Below are 17,004 nucleotides of genomic sequence, written 5' to 3'. Positions count from 1 at the left end.
CTCATCTATTTCCTCTAGTACGTAGACAGACAAAAACTGTACACTCACTGTAACAAAACGCCATCCATTTAAGATTTTCTTTTATAGCATGGCTGCTAATATTGTGAGTGTCAATGCACCAGTGTTCCAGATGTCACCCAATTGATGTATTTTTAAATAAATTGCAAATTTATTCTACTGAATAATATAATTGATAAAACCACCATATCTTTGGACTTCAATAAAGTGTTTGTCTGATAGTGTTGTTCTTCATTACATGCCTGAATGCACTCATTAAGCTCAGAGTGAACAATAAGCATAAAGAAGCACAAAGATGGTGATACTGAACCAGCAGGAAGCATGCATTTCAAGCACCCCAGGATCTGGCAGGTCTGTTCCTTCAGAAGGAGAGTGTTCCAAGCACTGCATCTACATTTCATATTCAAGACATGATTTAGCTTTTTGCTTTTTAGTGAGAAATGAAAGCTGCATATCCTTGGTTATCAACATAAAACTGAGATGGGAAGATTTTTTAATTGAGAATTGTCTCTTTTTCAAGTTATTGACACTTTTGACTACATTACTTAAAACTCTAAGCTTATTTTCAATCTCATTTTTCTATGCCTTTGCCTTAAAATAGCACCATATTCCTAAGGAACTTCTGAAGCATTTTCATTCTCTCCTTGCTGTCTGATAGCAAAGGATGCACCCAGCCAGTGTGACAAAGGCTCTGCACAAGTTCTATCAGCTTCATTCTGGTCACAGAGACAGTTCCTGTGCCTGATTTGGCTATTATAGTGGATTCAAGCAAGAGTTTATCTTTCAGGGTTCTCAGGGTTTAAACAAACAAACATTCACTAAGCCATTCGCCAAATGTGTACAGAGTCTAGAATATCCTGTGTTCAGGGGATTAAAGTGGGGATATTATTTTGGGGATAGAGATAAAATTCCTGTTCCTGTGGTGCTCATATTGGTGTAGATGGGAGTGGGGAGACAAGCAACAAACAGAGTATCTAGCATAATAGGTTTCTTCGTAATATCCTACGGTAAAATATGGTATTGTCAAATGCCAGGGAGAAAATATTACAGGATAAGAAAGCAAAGTGGTAGATCGAGTTAGCAATACCCTATATAGAGTCCTCTGCTCAACTTTAATAATGTTCCCCAGCACTTCTTGTTCTCTTTTTCCACAAACACAGGAGGGTTAGATTACTCACACTTTAAAAATTGGATGTTACAATATGACTTACTTTGGCCAATGAAATATGAATAGAAATGATGTGTCACTGTCAGGCTAAGGAATTTAGGAGCCAGTGTGCAGTTCTCTAAGGTGTTTCCCCATGCTGTGTCAAAGCTTTCAGTCCCATAGTGATGTTACCATTTCTGGTTTCTAGTCCAGCAGGAAAGGATCTTGAAAGTCATTCCTCCTGTCCATTCAGCAAGAAGAAAGCTGACCAAACTAAAAATCGACAACTATTTTTAGATCCTTCAGAAAACTGAGGTCACAAGGCAAACACCTGTCCCCAGAACTTGAGAGACAGATGATATAGAGAACTACAACTTACAGAAGGTGTAGAAATCTCCATGTGAACCAGTACTGGGGTAGGGAAACCTGAATGGTAATTGATGGAATTGCTGGAGGCACAATGTAAGCAACTTTTAGAGTTAAAAACTCCAGCAAAGCTCAGTCTTAGGGGCACTCCACACTTCAGGGAATTTTACCTACAAGACTCACCAGGTTTTCACACTGAATATCTAAGAAAAATCCTCTGGTGCTTCCTGCAGAGGAAGAAGAGAGTAGCTATTTTGAAATATACTGAGAGCCTTCTGCTCTTATTAACAAGGCATGCCCTCAGGAGAACATCTTTTAGCAGGGCCTAACTGACTAAGGTTTTACCAGAATCTAACTGACCTGGAAAAATGGAAATACCCAACCCCAGACCCCTTTATCTTTCCCACATCCACTAAAAGGAAGGGAGACTGGGAAGCACTTGCACAGGCACGGGCTCACTAAAGGACTGAGACCAAAGCATAGAGTTAGAGAATGCTTCCTCTCTCCACATACCTCACCATCATATCAATAGGGCTCCCATATAACACAAGGGAATACAATGGAAAGAGCTGCATGCTTCTGACCTCATTTTAGAAGTTTCTAAGGAAACGCAAAGGCAACAGGGGAGAGAAAATGAGAACAAAGAAAATTTGAGCCTCCGACACTTACAGCTACAGCCAACAGTAAATACAATCTACCTCTTAACTAGATAAACCTTTCACTAAAAGAGAGTTAACCTCAGTGTCTTTTAGTCAGCGCATCATGTTTAGCTTACAACAAAAAAATCACAAGACTTGCTAAAACAGTTTGAAGAGACGGAACAAGCATCAGAACAGATGCAGACATGCCAGGGATGTAGGAATATCAGACTAGGGATTTAAAACTTTGATTTATATGCTGAGGGCCATAAGGGAAAAAAGTGTACAACCTGCAAGAACATATGGGCAATAAAAGCAGAGAGATGGGAACTCTAAGAAAAAATGTAAAGTAAATGCTAGAGATCAAAAACACTATAATAAATGAAAACGTCTTTTATAAGCTCATCAATGGACTGGATATGTCCAAGGAAAGAATCATAGGCAGGAAGAAAGTGTCAAAAGAAACTTCTAAAACTAAAATACAATAAGAGAAAAGAATAGATAAAGATGGAACAGAATATCCAAGAATTGTTAAACTATTACAAAATGTGTAATATACGCATAATGGGAATATGAGAAAGAGGATAGAGAGAACAGAAGAAAAAATCTAGGCAATAATGACTAAGAATTTTCCCAAACAAATGAGAGAGACAGAATCAAAGATCCAGAAAACTCAGAGAACACCAAGCAGGAGAATACACACACACAAACATGCACACACGCACACACACCTGCATCTGTGTGTGTGTGTGTGTGTGTGTGTAGTCACATAGCTAGGCATATCATATTCAAACTACAGAAAATCAAAGACAAAGAAAAAATCTTGAGAGAAGCCGAAGAGAAAAACATCCTATCTATACAGGGTGAAGGGCAATAATCATAATGGACTTGTTTTCAGAAACCACACAGGTATTAAGCAAGAAGAGACTGGAGTAGAATATTTAAAGTGTTGGAGAAAGTCTCTAGAATTCTGTATTTTATCAAATTATCATTCAAAAGTGAAGGAGAAATGAGGACTTTCTCAGACAAACAAAAATTGAGGAAATTTTTCACCAGTAGACCTACTTTCCAATGAATATAAAACAGAAATTTTTCAGAAAGAAGGAAAAAATATGTCAGAAACTCAGATCTACATAAAAAAGGAAGCACATTAGAGAAGTAATAAAGGTACAGTAAAATTTCTTATTTAACAAAAAAGCTTGTTTAAAATAATATCTACCATATATTCAGTAATTATAGCTTATAGACAAATGAATAGCAGTAATATTACAGTGGGAGGAAGAATTTGAGAATATTTTGCTATAAAGTACCTGTACTGTCCACGCATTGTTATTTAAAAGCAGACTTGTATTAGTTATAAGTGGATACTACAAACTCAAGGAAAATTACTAAAGAAAGTTAAAAAAAATGATAAAACTGATAGGCTGAGAAAATCATATATTAAAAGCAGAGGAGGCAGAAGAAGATACAAGACAAATATAAAAAAGGAAAAGAAACACAGAACAAAGTCATAAATAGACAACAGTAACAAACATGGTGGATATTAATTCAATTATACCAATAATTGCTTTAAATGTCAGTGATCTAAATATAACAATTAAAAGAAACTGTCAGAGTGGACTTAAAAAGGAAAAAAAAAACTATTTTTTGTCTATAAGAAATCCATTTTCAATATAAAGACACAAATAGATTAAATGTAATGGGATCCAAGAGAGTAAAGTGATAGAGAAATATATCCTATGCTAACATTAATAAAAAAAATCCATTACAAGATGGGAAGCCTCCGTCAGCCCGGGACCCTTGTGCCTGTGATGAGGAAAGCCATCTTGTTGATCTATACTAAACATATAGGAAAAAGGAATAACAAACTTTTAAATAACTTTTGTTGTTTTAAGTCATTGAGATTTAGGGATTATTTATTGGCACAGCAGAACTCCTGCCTATCCTGACTAGACAAGTTAGCTTATTCTTACTAATCTGAATGATGTGTGATAGGAAGCCATGTGGATGCCCTGACGCAGGGGGGCTCCAGGAATAGGAAACAATAAGAACAGAGGCCCTTAGGCAAGAGCACACCACAGTGTTCCAAGAGCTGTGAAAGCAGTGTGGCTAAAGCAGTGTGAACCATGGACAGAATAGAAGATGATGACAAAGAGAAGGCCAGAACCCAGAATAAAATCCAAAATCCTTACTAAAGCCATGCATATATTCTTCTGTTAGAGACAGAAAGTATATTATTTTTCTACGTAACAAATTACTACAAACATAAAAGCTTAAACCAACACAAATTGATTATCTTACAGTTCCTATGGGTCAGGAATCTAGCATGACATTGCAAGGTTCTCTGCTCAGAATCTGGCCAGGCTACAAGCCAGGCGTTGGCAGTGACTATGCTCTCATCTGAGGCTTGGGGTGCTCTTCCATCTTATTCAGGTCATTTGTAGAATTCATTTCCCTGTGGTTGTAGGCCTGAGGTCTCTGTCTTTTGGTTGGATGTCAGCCAAGGATCACTCACAGCTCCTAGAGGCTGCTCTCAAACCTTTGCCAACTGTCTCCTCCTCCCCTCCTTCCATCAACATGACTGCTTTCTTCCAGGACAGCAGGGGAACATCTTGCTGACAACAAATCTCTCTGACCTCCAGGAAGACCTGGATCCCTCTGAAGGGCTCATTCGATTAGCTCAGGCCTGCTCAGGATAATGTCCCTTTTAATTAGCTGAAGGCAAGGTTTGAATTGGGACCTTAATTACATTTACAAAATCCATTTTGTGATATACTGTAACAATCTTGAGTGAAATCCCATCATATTTGCAAGTCCTGTTAACGTTCAAGAGGTTATTCTTCCAAACAATTACACAAGATGTTTTACATGAGGGTATGGAAATCTGAGGGCCATCTTTGAATTCTGCATACCACAGGACATCATTTGATGATTCAGAGCAGCAAAGAACATGGTCTGAATTCATTTATGCTTTAAATTAATCCCCCTGGCTGCTGGGTGATGAATAGGCTGTAATGTGACCTGGGTATAAACAAGGAGACTAACAGGAGGTGATTAAAATTGTCAGGAAAGAGATGATAGTAGCTTAAGCTAGGGCTTAGCAAATGAGATGATAGCATGGATTAAAGCCAAATATTTATATGGATTATAGTTTTCAGTATATACCAATCAAATAATAAATATTATATGCTCTAGTTTAAAAAATAATGTCAAATAAGCAGCTTTATTTTCATTTACATGTATAATCCTCAAAAAATGTTAAAATGCAATGAACAATTCTTAGCCCATTGGGCTATGACTATCTCTATCATCAAAGTATCTAAAGACTGAGGGGCTAAAACTTAGAGATTGGGCACCTCCATTTGCCTAGTTTATTTTGACTAACACAAAGCTTAATGTATGCCGTGAGTCATATGGAATCAGGTTTTCTTTCTTCTTTCTAGTGGAATCAGGTTTTCTTTCTCCTTTATAATGGGAATCATGAAGCCATTTTCAAACTTTTTAATAGGCAACATGGTGGAAAAGTATGATCTTACAATGGTTTTGAAATAAAATGGTAATATTACTAGTTACTCAAATGAGAAAACTCCTTCCCCCATGTCCTCTTTTCCCAATAAAATATCATGGAGGTGGAAAGACCAGGAAGTCTAATGCCAAGGATGCTGGACAGCTCTCCAGGTGGCAGGGACCCAATCCAGTTCTCCTCCCTTTTTCTCGTGTAGTTCTCAAGAATAACTGCAGTATGTGCAAGAATGCAAAATCCTGAGATAAGGAGGAAATTGGCTGGAACAGTCTGGGCTCTGTTCCAGTTCCCTACTACCCCCAACCCTGAAACAGGATGTCCTTCAATGCTTTAGCCCAGCATGTCATATTACCCAGGATGGGCTGCTTTTTGGGGTCCACCAGCTGTGATGCAACTGGGACACATGCTGTAAAAACTCCATCTACCCCAGGCAGCTTTCCTGAGGTTTCTGGGATTAGTTGGCAATGAATACTAGAATTCTGTTGTCTCTTGCTGCCCATCTATATACAATAAACCCACTTCAATCAACTTGCTGTGTGTGTGGGTATTGGGCCTCACCAGACTCAGACAAGTTGGTAACCAATGCACAGTGAACCTGCTTCATAAATATGCCTACATATATCAGTAGAGCAAACACACTGATAAATCCTACAGTAAAAATTTCTGTTCATTTAGCTCATGATTGCCCAAATATTTGACAATGATTTTTTTTACTTTACATCTATTAAAATTCCACATATCATGAAAGATTTCCCCAAATTTTTTTGTTGGGCATTTTTATTTCATGTGCCATCATTTTACTTATTTAGGCAGTGTAGACAATTTGGCTAGAGCTAAAAAAATAACTGGAAAGGTTTCTGGAGTAGAGAAAGTTATTCAATTCAGAACAGTTAGCAGAGAACTTAGCTATTGAAGGGCAAGAAAATGGAGCCCAACAAAGGTAGAAATAGGCAAAAATACATCTATCCAGAACAAAAGGAATATTTGCCTTGAGAAAATGCTCTCATAACTGGAAATTAGCCTTCTCTTTTTGCTGGCTAACTATTGTACTTTAAAGTCTTCTCTTTTGGATTATTGGAATAATTATGGCTACTGCATCCTTATGATGAGGAAATGGCTCCTGGAAAATTAAAGATGAAGAGTTAGCAAGCTGCATGATCCTATCTAATTAAAGCCTGTCTTCTGATTAAACACATTTTCCAGCAGTAGGAGGATCTCTGGCTAGTTGCCTGATAGGAAAGTGCTGTTCTAAAGCATGAGTCACATAACCAAATGTTCTCAACAGCACCATCAATCCTATATTGATTCATAATATTTATTTTTATAGAAACAGGAACCCAAAATTAAATGGAACACTTTTCCTCATGTACAGGATGCCTCCTAAAAATATGCTATTCTCTTTTCTTGTAGAATGTATTGGTGATCTTTGTCACAGCTGAGCATCAAATTATGAATCTAAGCTTTAACCATTTTTCCATGACTCATCTTTTTTTTGCCATTACAAGAATGACTTTGTCCTCATTGCTCCCTTCTAAGACAATACCATGCAGCTTGAATTTTTAAACTTTTAAATCCTGAAAATTATTGTGTTTCAGTTTTAGCTTGTCCTACTGCTGCAATCAAATGAAGTTAAAATGGCATATACTTATCAGTAGCTTTGACATCAAGCTATCATTTGGCTATCAAACATTCATAGCACTGTGCTCTTCTACTCATTGCCTATTTATCCACATACAAGGCACAAAGATTCAAACTCTCTTGATAACAAACATTCTGAAATAATTTATTCTCCACCACTAGCTTTGTTTCCATTATAACCTTCCCTTTCCCAAGGTGAATGTGAGCTGGTCCCAAGTCAGGGCCAGCCATTGCTCCCCTCATCCTCCTGTAGAAACATTCTGCTAACATATCTTAATTATATAGTGTCCTAAGTCCAGTGTAGCTCATCCAAGTGCTGGCTACATTTTCCTTACTGCAATTCACACTACCTGCATAGTTTACCAAAGAGTTCATAAAAGAATTGAATCCCAAAGCTATTATTTCTCCTTTCTGATTGCAAGATAAATTACAATGTTAGTTCCACAGCATTTTCCATTTAAGAAAGGGAAACTAGGCCTTTAACCCACTCTCCTGAGGGCCCAACTTTGTGCCCAGCTTGATCCTGCTGGGCTATTGCCTGAAAACGAAGTGGACATATATATGTGCATTTGTGCAAGAGGGAGAGAGTTCTTAATGCTGTGGAGAACTATGGTTTCTCACTTACTAGGAACATGGACTTGTTCTCATGTTCCTTTGTAATTACACATGTAAAATTCTCATGCTTCTCTGTTTTTTTCTCCTCTAGCAATTATAGTCTGAGAAGAAACTTTTCAGTTATATAAAAATCACCACCTGCTTTAGTTATTTCTGTAGTTGTGACGGAGAATCTCATCATCAGTGCAAGGTAATGAGATTGAACTGGACTAGGTACGTTGCATAAGCCCACACCCTAGTATATTAGTCCATTCTCACGCTGCTATAAGGACATCGTTAGACTGGGTAATTTATACAGGAAAGAGGTTTCATTGACTCACAGTTCCGCAGGCCTCAGGAAATGTACAGTCATGGCAGAAGGGGAAGCAAACGCATCCTTCTTCACAAAGTGGCAGGGGAGAGAAGAATGAGTACTCAGCAAAAGGGGAAGACGCTTATAAAACCATCAGATCTTGTGAAAACGAACTCACTATCACAAGAACAGGATGGGGAAAACTGCTCCCATGATTCAGTTATCTCCACCTGGTCCCTCCCAGGACACGTGGGGATTTTGGAAACTACAATTCAAGATGAGATTTAGGTGGGGACACAGCCAAACCACATAGTCTGCTTCTCTATGCTGCCTTTTGTTTTCTTTATTTTACAAGTTAATATTCTGCCTTTTAGAAAGAGAAATAAAATAAAACAGCACAGCTTTCATAACATCTAAACCTACGCATACATTGTGATTCTGAACAAAGGCGTGTAGGTTGACAGACTTAGAGTTTACTTCAGGTCCATTATCTGTTGTTCAGCTACATAGGCAAGGGCCCTTGCTAACTATATATCCAAATTGTATTGTTTCTTTTAGATAAGAATATCAATCAGCTAAGTGATTTGCCTAAAATTCCACAGAGGAATAAGGACAAAGCAGGGTTGTAAAGCAATTTCCAATAGTTTATTTAATATTCATGTATCTGATCAATCTCCCACCAGGAGCCAATGAAGTACCTACCTGAGAGCAAGTAAAGAATCAAATATAGAAAATGAGCATATTAATTCAGAAAAATGGCTATAGTTATTTATCTATTATGTTGGCTATTTACCGTTTGTCTATAGATATGGTTGGGTATGCCATACTATATTGTAAGTTTTTGATCCGTTAAGAGACAAAGTCCCTCAGACAAAAACATGGCATGGCCTTGTTAGATCCCAGGGAACTTAGCAAAAACTCCCATTCTTCCCCATGGTGATTCTCTGGTATTAGTAAATTGAATTTTTATAGCATACTTCACAGGTTGCTTTACAACAGTTCACTAAGCAACGACACAGGTAATAAAGATGGAACCAACGGTCAAATCACAAGTGATAACAAGATGCTGTATCCTTTCAAAGCAAATGTGTGGGGTTTTTAACATATTTTTCAGTCATCGTTCTTGTTTTAATGTCCTGGATTCAAACACATCATCTTGACAATTCCTCAAACCTTGTTCAAGTAGCAGATAATCCTACTGAACAGCAAATATTTTGTTTTCTGCATTTGATGTTCTAGTCTAATGAAATGTGACATATTATTCTGGTGATGTCAAGTCTGTGGAATACAGGGTGGTATTTTTCTATTTAATGGCAAATGAAATAGCATTAATGTGATGGTTTATTTGCAACATTTTTCTCTGAGCAAGATTCCTTACTTGCTTACTCAGGGTGATAAGGTTGTTTTTTAAAGACATTACATCAGAATTATAAGCAATAAGAAATAAGCTTCAGGAAGGCACCAGAGTGGGTGCTGTGCAGAAGAGAGACATTAACAAGAGCTTCATGCGGAGAAAATGACATCAACTCTTCCCACCTCCTCATATTTACAGCTTTTGTCATGTAATGTGCAGTACTCACCTTGCATGAGTGGGCTTTTACCACATGACTTGCTTTGGCCAATGCAATACAAATAAAGGCTTGAAATGAGATTACACATCTGCATTTGCCCTCTTGTCCTCCATTATTGCCAAGACAAAATTTGCATTGACTAGCCTTCTGGTCTCAGGAGGAAGACCAAAGTCACATGGAACAGTGTCAGCTCACAGATACACGAGTGAGCTGTTGAACAGCAACATTTAGGTGGGCCCAGCCAGCAGTCAGCTGACCCCACAAACGTGTGAGAAAGCCCAGCCAGGATCAGCACAGGTGCCTAGGTTATTCCTGCTGATTCCAGAAACATGAATGAGAGTGCCTTTTTGGTATATCACTGAAGATTTGTGGTTATTCAGGACATAGTATAATTGTGGCAACAGTTGAATGATCTACCTGTGGCTCTCTTTGTCCCTCTCTGATATGGTGTGGCAGTGTCCCCAACCAAATCTCATCTTGAATTGTAGATCCCATAACTCCCACGTGTTGTGGGAGAGACTCATTTTGGAGATAACTGAATCATGGGGGTGGCTTTCCCCATACTGTTCTTGTGGTAGTCATCGAGATCTGATGGTTTTATAAGGGGTTTCCCCTTTTGCTTGGCTCACATTCTCTCTTGCCTGCCACCATGTAAGATGTGCCTTTCACCTTCTGCCATGATTATGAGGCCTCCTCAGCCACATGAGTCCATTAACCCTCTCTTTCTTTATAAATTGCCCAGTCTCAGGTATGTTTTTATTAGCAGCTTGAGAACTAATACACTCCCCAACCCATTGGCAAGGCATAATCTGGGTGCCACTCTCAGAGATCTTACAATGAAACATGAAAGAGGACTGTTATTCAGTAGTGGCTATGTTTACATAAGAAAAACAAAGCATGGTCTATGTCTTCAAGATATTTATATTTGTGTTGATAAAGAAAATCTACATACTGGCAACAAAAGATAATTTTGATCAGTGTATCTTGACTAGTGGCTTATATTGGCTTCGCTGAAGAACCCTATCAAAATGTGCATGTTTTGGTGCCAGGCAGGACTCACTGACTCTAAAAATCGTAGGGGTTTGACCTAGGGATATACATTGTAGAAAAGCAACCCAAGGAATTCTAATGTCCTTGCCTGGTTAACAACCAATGGTAAAGGCTAAATAAAGCAAACAGGATATTGGTGCAGAAGTGCAAATGACTGAAGGAGAAACATGGTTAGCAGAGTCCAGAGCTGTCTGTCCTGAAAGGCTTAGACAGGTGGGATCTGCACAGTCCTTGAAGAATAATAGGATTTAAATAATAGAAAGAGAGGTGGGGAACCAGGCAGAGAGAATATCATACACTCTAGCATGTGGATTGTAATTAATATGGCATGACTTGAACAGAGATCAACTTATTTATGAATGTATTTATTTATTCTGTAAGCATTTCTTTATTATTTACTATGTGTCAAACATTAGTCTGAGTTTAATAAATGTTAACTATCATAACAAAACTGTGAGATAAGCAGCAGTATCAGTCTCACTCCGTAGAACAAGCTGACCAGAGTGGAGGAACTCCTATACACTCTATTGATGTATCTCACTCAGAATTTTGTATTGGATAGAAAAACTTTTAACGCCAAGAAATATTTTTCTTTGCAAAGAAGTCTACAGACTTCAATGTTGCAGTCCACTGCCTCGAAACTAGATCTTACTATTATTATTAGTTTGTTCGAGTGTATATGACTTACAAAAAGAGATGGAAAAAAGCTAAGAAAGAGAGAGAATAAAACCATTTTAAATATCACTGTGGTTGGAATTTTTCTTACTATAATTCTAGTTAAAATAGTTTGATTTCAATAAACAAGATCACTCTTCCTAGAAAATGTATTCATGCTTTACTCCATTTATAAAGGCATGAAGGCACCGACTTCTCTTAATAAGTGAAAAAAATCGGGAATTCTGTCTGGACAGGAAGCACTTCTAAGCAAGGTAATTATCTAAGGAAAGAACTGTTCAATGTGTTTCCAAAGCTCCACACTGAATTTGATGAAATCCAACCAAGGCTTAATTTTAATCATTCAAACTTCATAAAAACTCAGTATATCATATTTTATAGGATAAATCTTTTCTTATTAAACTAATAAGAGGTATATTTTTCCTAAAAATAAGTACTGAAAGTCATTCTAATTTTATGTTTTTCATTCTGGAAATCTCTAGTCAGGTTACATTATATTAAGAAGGTAACAAATCCAGACTTGTTTCATATATATTTCTTTATTTTTCAGAATACTTTCTAACTCCTTTAGGTCTATCTAATTGAGTCCTATCTAGAAGTAAAGATCTAAGAATCATCAAATTACAAACTTATATTAGTGGATATAACATATGTTTGTAGTGCTAGAATGACCATCTCTGAAGATCAGTTGGATTCTAAGTAGAATTATATTTAGACTGCTTAAACAAATACCTCTGTAACTTTTCTTCTAACATCTTCAGAAGAAAAAAAAAATGAACACAGTTTCCACAGAAATACATTCTCTGAGTTTTATGTTCAGCTAAGAGATGCTGTATTAGAAAGTAGGTGAATAAAACCTATTGTTTACCTGTTAATAATTTGAGACTACAAGATTGTTGTAATCTAATCAAAGGAATCAAGCTAATCAAGGAATACAGTGCTTGTTTTTTTATTAGCAATTATCAGTTTATTTTCTCTGGGGGATACCATGAATATGAATAAAAGATTATTTGTCTTGATTGCTTGACCCATATCTTTGTCTTTGTCCTGTTTGCTTACAGAACCATTGCTTAGTCTTCCTCTGCTCTGTTCTGTGTCACGTCACAGTCGACCCCAGCAAGACTCTGTGTGTGCTAGTTTCTTGCCAGACTTTGTCAAAAGGAGGTACTGGAAATGGATTAGGGAGTTAGGGAAGGGGATAGTGGGAAGACGGGAGAAATCAGGATATTTTCCTCTCTCCATTCCCAAGAAGAAATTCTGGCAACCTGCATTGCTTCAGATTCTACTAGACAGGTTTGCCAGATGGCTTTGGCACCTGGATTCTGGTAAACCATCCCCTCCGTGCATTTTCACCCTTCAGACCTAGGCATGGTAGCTACTTCCTGCTGCTGCAAATTCTTGGGTTTCCTCTGTTCTTTGTTTGGCTTTCTAGTTCTTTTTTCACCTGTGTTACTAATTGCCTGGAAAAAGGCCCTCTCTTTGAAATACCTAGAGTACTGTGTGTTTTCCTGACTAGACTCTGACTGCTGCTACAAATAAATAACCTCTTCCCCAAAGGGATTTGCAGCAGCTTACAATAAAGGCAAGGACCATTCTACCAAAAAAAATTGATATATATTTAAGTCAAGAGGTAAATAAGGTGACTGAAAAACAGACATATACAACGTTTGAAATTTGCAAATTAAATGGGTTTTGTTTGTAAGGGGCATTTTTAACTCTGAATCTGACTAGTTAATAAAAATAAATTTTTAAACTCTTAAATTTAATTTAAATAATTAAATTTTTAACTCTGAATCTGAATATTTAATGAAAATAATTGAAATACATTTGTCAGAACAATATGAGATGAAAATATGTTGGTGGAGGTAGAGGCTGTAGGACAGTCAGAGAAGCAGATCATTTAGCACTAGGCTAAGATTTGGGCCAGGCCAATGTCTGCCTGGACTAAAGGCTATCATATGAGTATCCACCATATACATAGGACAAATGCAAGTCACATACACATGCACTCCCATAGGCATTCCCAGGTTTATAAACAATTTCATTTCTGCCTCTTCAAGAAATACATCATAATGCATAATGTATAGCAATTAGTGATATTATATGGATAGCCTTGAATTCTTCTAATTTGTCTTAAAGATTAAATATTCACAACTTTCGATATTTCATTTTAGTAATTAGTAGCATCAGAGGTAACAAGTAATCGAAGACTCATTTATGTAGTATAACAGAGAATATCTGGCTTACTCTAGTTGTGGGCACCATATAATTGTTATAGTTGTTATCTCACTTTGAACTCATAGATGTAACCTGTGTGTTTTTTAAACAGCATCATAAAAATAAACTAGAAGTACAATAATTATATGCTAATAGCCATGGTCACATGTGTTTTCAAGAGTAATAACATCTGGAAATTAATGACCAATAATGCTAAAATGCTCTGCAAACTATCAAAACTTAGCCTTTCTTTTGAGACCTAAACAAATGAATTGTGTCAACTATTTGACTAATAAGTTTTAGATTAGTAAGAATATCCACAATGAGTAGATACAAAATGCCTGATTGTATCTCCACAAAAGGGATAATATAATATTTAAAGAACAGGCTGATATACTTTTGTATAATCATGAGTATCTAGTAAATTCTAAATTTCACTGGGTCAGGAAAGAAATCCAATTAGTACTGCAAGTGAGTAGCAACCTTAAGTTAAATCTTTTGTAAGTAAGTTAACATTATTGCATTCAAGACTAACGTTAGGCAAAGTCTGCCACCTGTCTCAGAAAGGCTTTATGTTATCACAAATTTGCAAAAATGAAGAACATGCAGGAATCAACAAGAGTATATCCCAAGCAATACAAAAATATCATGATTGCATGATCTGCTGAAGTTATCCAAATACTTTCCTTTTGAAATATAAAGTATAACATTAAAAAAACACATTTTCCCATAACGTATTACTTCATTAAAGTGAAAGTTTCATGAAAGTAGAAATATGTTTATCTTGGTCAATTTTCTCACTGTTTCTGCCCCTTGCAAGGTGCTCAATAAATATTTGTTGCATGAAATAAATACATGAATTAGTTAATGCCATTTTTTTTCACTGTTCAAGGTTTATTGGGGGTTTTAGTTGGGATAACACTTGGATAGTTGGTTGCATTGTTTATATGTGGATCTTTTTATGTTATATGGTAATGTACACTACTGATATATACAGTTCACAAAATAAGATCCTTTGGAACAATTATGCACAAGACATACGATATTGGATTTATACACTGGATCCCAGGATGTGACTGACTGGGAAAAAATGTTGGACTAGGCATGTTCAGTGAAGGAGCCAGGAAATTATATAACACACAGTAAACATCCACCTGGCTCAAGGGGCAAATGCAGCATGTACAGAATCGGCAGTGGTGCATCAAAACTATTTCACACTAACCAGTTTAGGCACAAGATTAACACCATCTAGCATCAGGATATAGCTGTGGATTTTACAAACCATTCCTATTTCTAACTTCAGGAGTTAATGTTTTTCCTGGTCCATCTTAAAATATTACTGCTTTAATCACAGATCAGATAAAAAGGACAACATGCACAACCTCCAACTAGAATCCTGTTGTAGCTAGACAGTGAAATGGTATGACATCAGAAGACTTTAAAATTGCAGCTCTTTTTGGATCCCCCAAAGTATATCTGCACTCTTCTTCAAACGGGCCTCTTCCTCAGGAGTCAGAGTCACCTTCACAAGGTCTGAGATTCCATTCTGTCCCAAAATGCAAAGAACACTAAGGAAGACATCACCCTTTATTCCATAGAGACCCTTAATCATGGTGGAAACTGGGTGCACCCGCCTAAGATTCTTCATTATACTCTCTGCCAAATCTGCTACAGAGAGTCCAGTGGCCCAGGATGTGCAGCCTTTGAGTTTGATCACCTCATAAGCACTCTCAACTACCTGCTTGTGAACCTCTTTCCACTGTTCCTTTATCAGTCCCTAAATCTGGGTGCAAAGTCTTCAGGGAGACACCAGCAACATTCATTCCACTCCATACAGGCACACTGGAATCTCCATGTTCCCCAAGGACCCACCCATGACAGCTTAATGGGTGAACTCCCAGCCTTTTCCCCATCAGGTAACGGAATCTGGCTGAATCCAGATTGCAACCACTTGCAATAACACGGTTTTTGGGAAAACCACTTATCTTCCAAGCCACGTAGGTCAAGATATCCACTGGATTTGAAACAATAAGCAACTTGCAGTTTTGGCTATATTTTATAACATTAGGAACAATGAATTTAAAGATGTTCACGTTACGCTGGACCAAATTAAGACGGCTTTCTCCCTCTTGTTGACGTGCCCCAGCCGTGATAATGACCAGCTTGGAGTTTGCAGTTACACTATAGTCTTTGCCAGAGACAATCTTTGGTGTTCTAAGGAAAAGGATGCCATGTTGGAGATCCATCATCTCTCCCTTCAATTTGTCTTCGATGACATCAACAAGAGCAAGTTCATCTGCCAAGTCCTTCGTTAAGACACTGATGGCACAGGCCATGCCAATAGCACCAACCCCAACAACTGTAATCTTATTCTGGGGGGTCTGTTCTTCCTTTAGAAGATTATGAATCAGCTGATCCTTGAGAGTTGCCATATTGGACTTGGAACAAAAAGGAATCGGGAATGCACGTCAGGCGGTCATCGGCGACACGCGGCAATGAGATCCAGAATCGGCGGCAGCGGCTGCAGCACCGTTAATGCCGTTCTTATTTTAATTGTAATGTCTCAGGTGTTAAGTGACTATATAAATGGCTGATTTGTTAAGAGTATCATTTTAAATTAGTATATATTATAAAATATCAAGTCCAGCTTCAGCAGAGACCATTATGAGGGCTGAGTCACCTGCACAAAGTCTCTCTCGTTTTGAGAATGATTTTCCAACCTTCTAGCATATCCAATGTGGATAGACCTTCCACTTATGAAAGACAGTGTTTTTCATTTGCTGGATCTCAGGAGTTATATCTTTTCAGACTTCTCAAAATTTTACTCCTCTTACCATGAGGAGCTTACAGATGCCAATATTTAAAAGGAAAGTGTAATAATTTCCGTGGGTGGATGTCCCTTTTGGCAATTTACAATAGAGACCAAGAATCCATGTGGTTTGGCTAACCAAACTTTCCTGGAAACAGTCATCAGACATAACAGAAAACTGACCTTGTTTCTGCCAATTTCATTCCTTTCCAGGAATAAACTCAAAAGTAGCCCTTAAGCAAAAGATCCCCAGTGACATACCCTAACAATTAATCTAATTCTCTTTCCATAAAAAAGTGGAAAATGCCAGCCCCATAACCTTTAAGAGACTGAACACATTATCAGAGTCATTAAAACTTAACAGTTTTTGAAACAAGGCCAAATCCTAAACTTCTGCACTTTTTGTTCCCACTGTAACAGTCACCTGACTCCTATTCAAATATTT

At 37.4% G+C, this 17,004-nt stretch overlaps 1 protein-coding gene and 1 pseudogene across 2 annotated transcripts in view; both read right to left on the bottom strand.

Moving 5' to 3' along the window:
- The window catches only part of LOC144333309 (uncharacterized), a 263,646-nt gene that overhangs the window by 14,053 nt on the left and 232,589 nt on the right, over positions 1 to 17,004 (bottom strand). The window lies entirely within an intron of this gene.
- LOC693898 (L-lactate dehydrogenase A chain pseudogene) lies at positions 15,139 to 16,280 on the bottom strand (annotated as a pseudogene).

Source organism: Macaca mulatta, chromosome 12 (assembly GCF_049350105.2).
Source record: "Macaca mulatta isolate MMU2019108-1 chromosome 12, T2T-MMU8v2.0, whole genome shotgun sequence".
NCBI classification, from domain to species: domain Eukaryota; kingdom Metazoa; phylum Chordata; class Mammalia; order Primates; family Cercopithecidae; genus Macaca; species Macaca mulatta.
Note: the sequence above shows the minus strand (reverse complement) of the source record. Positions and strands in the feature narration are given on the sequence as shown.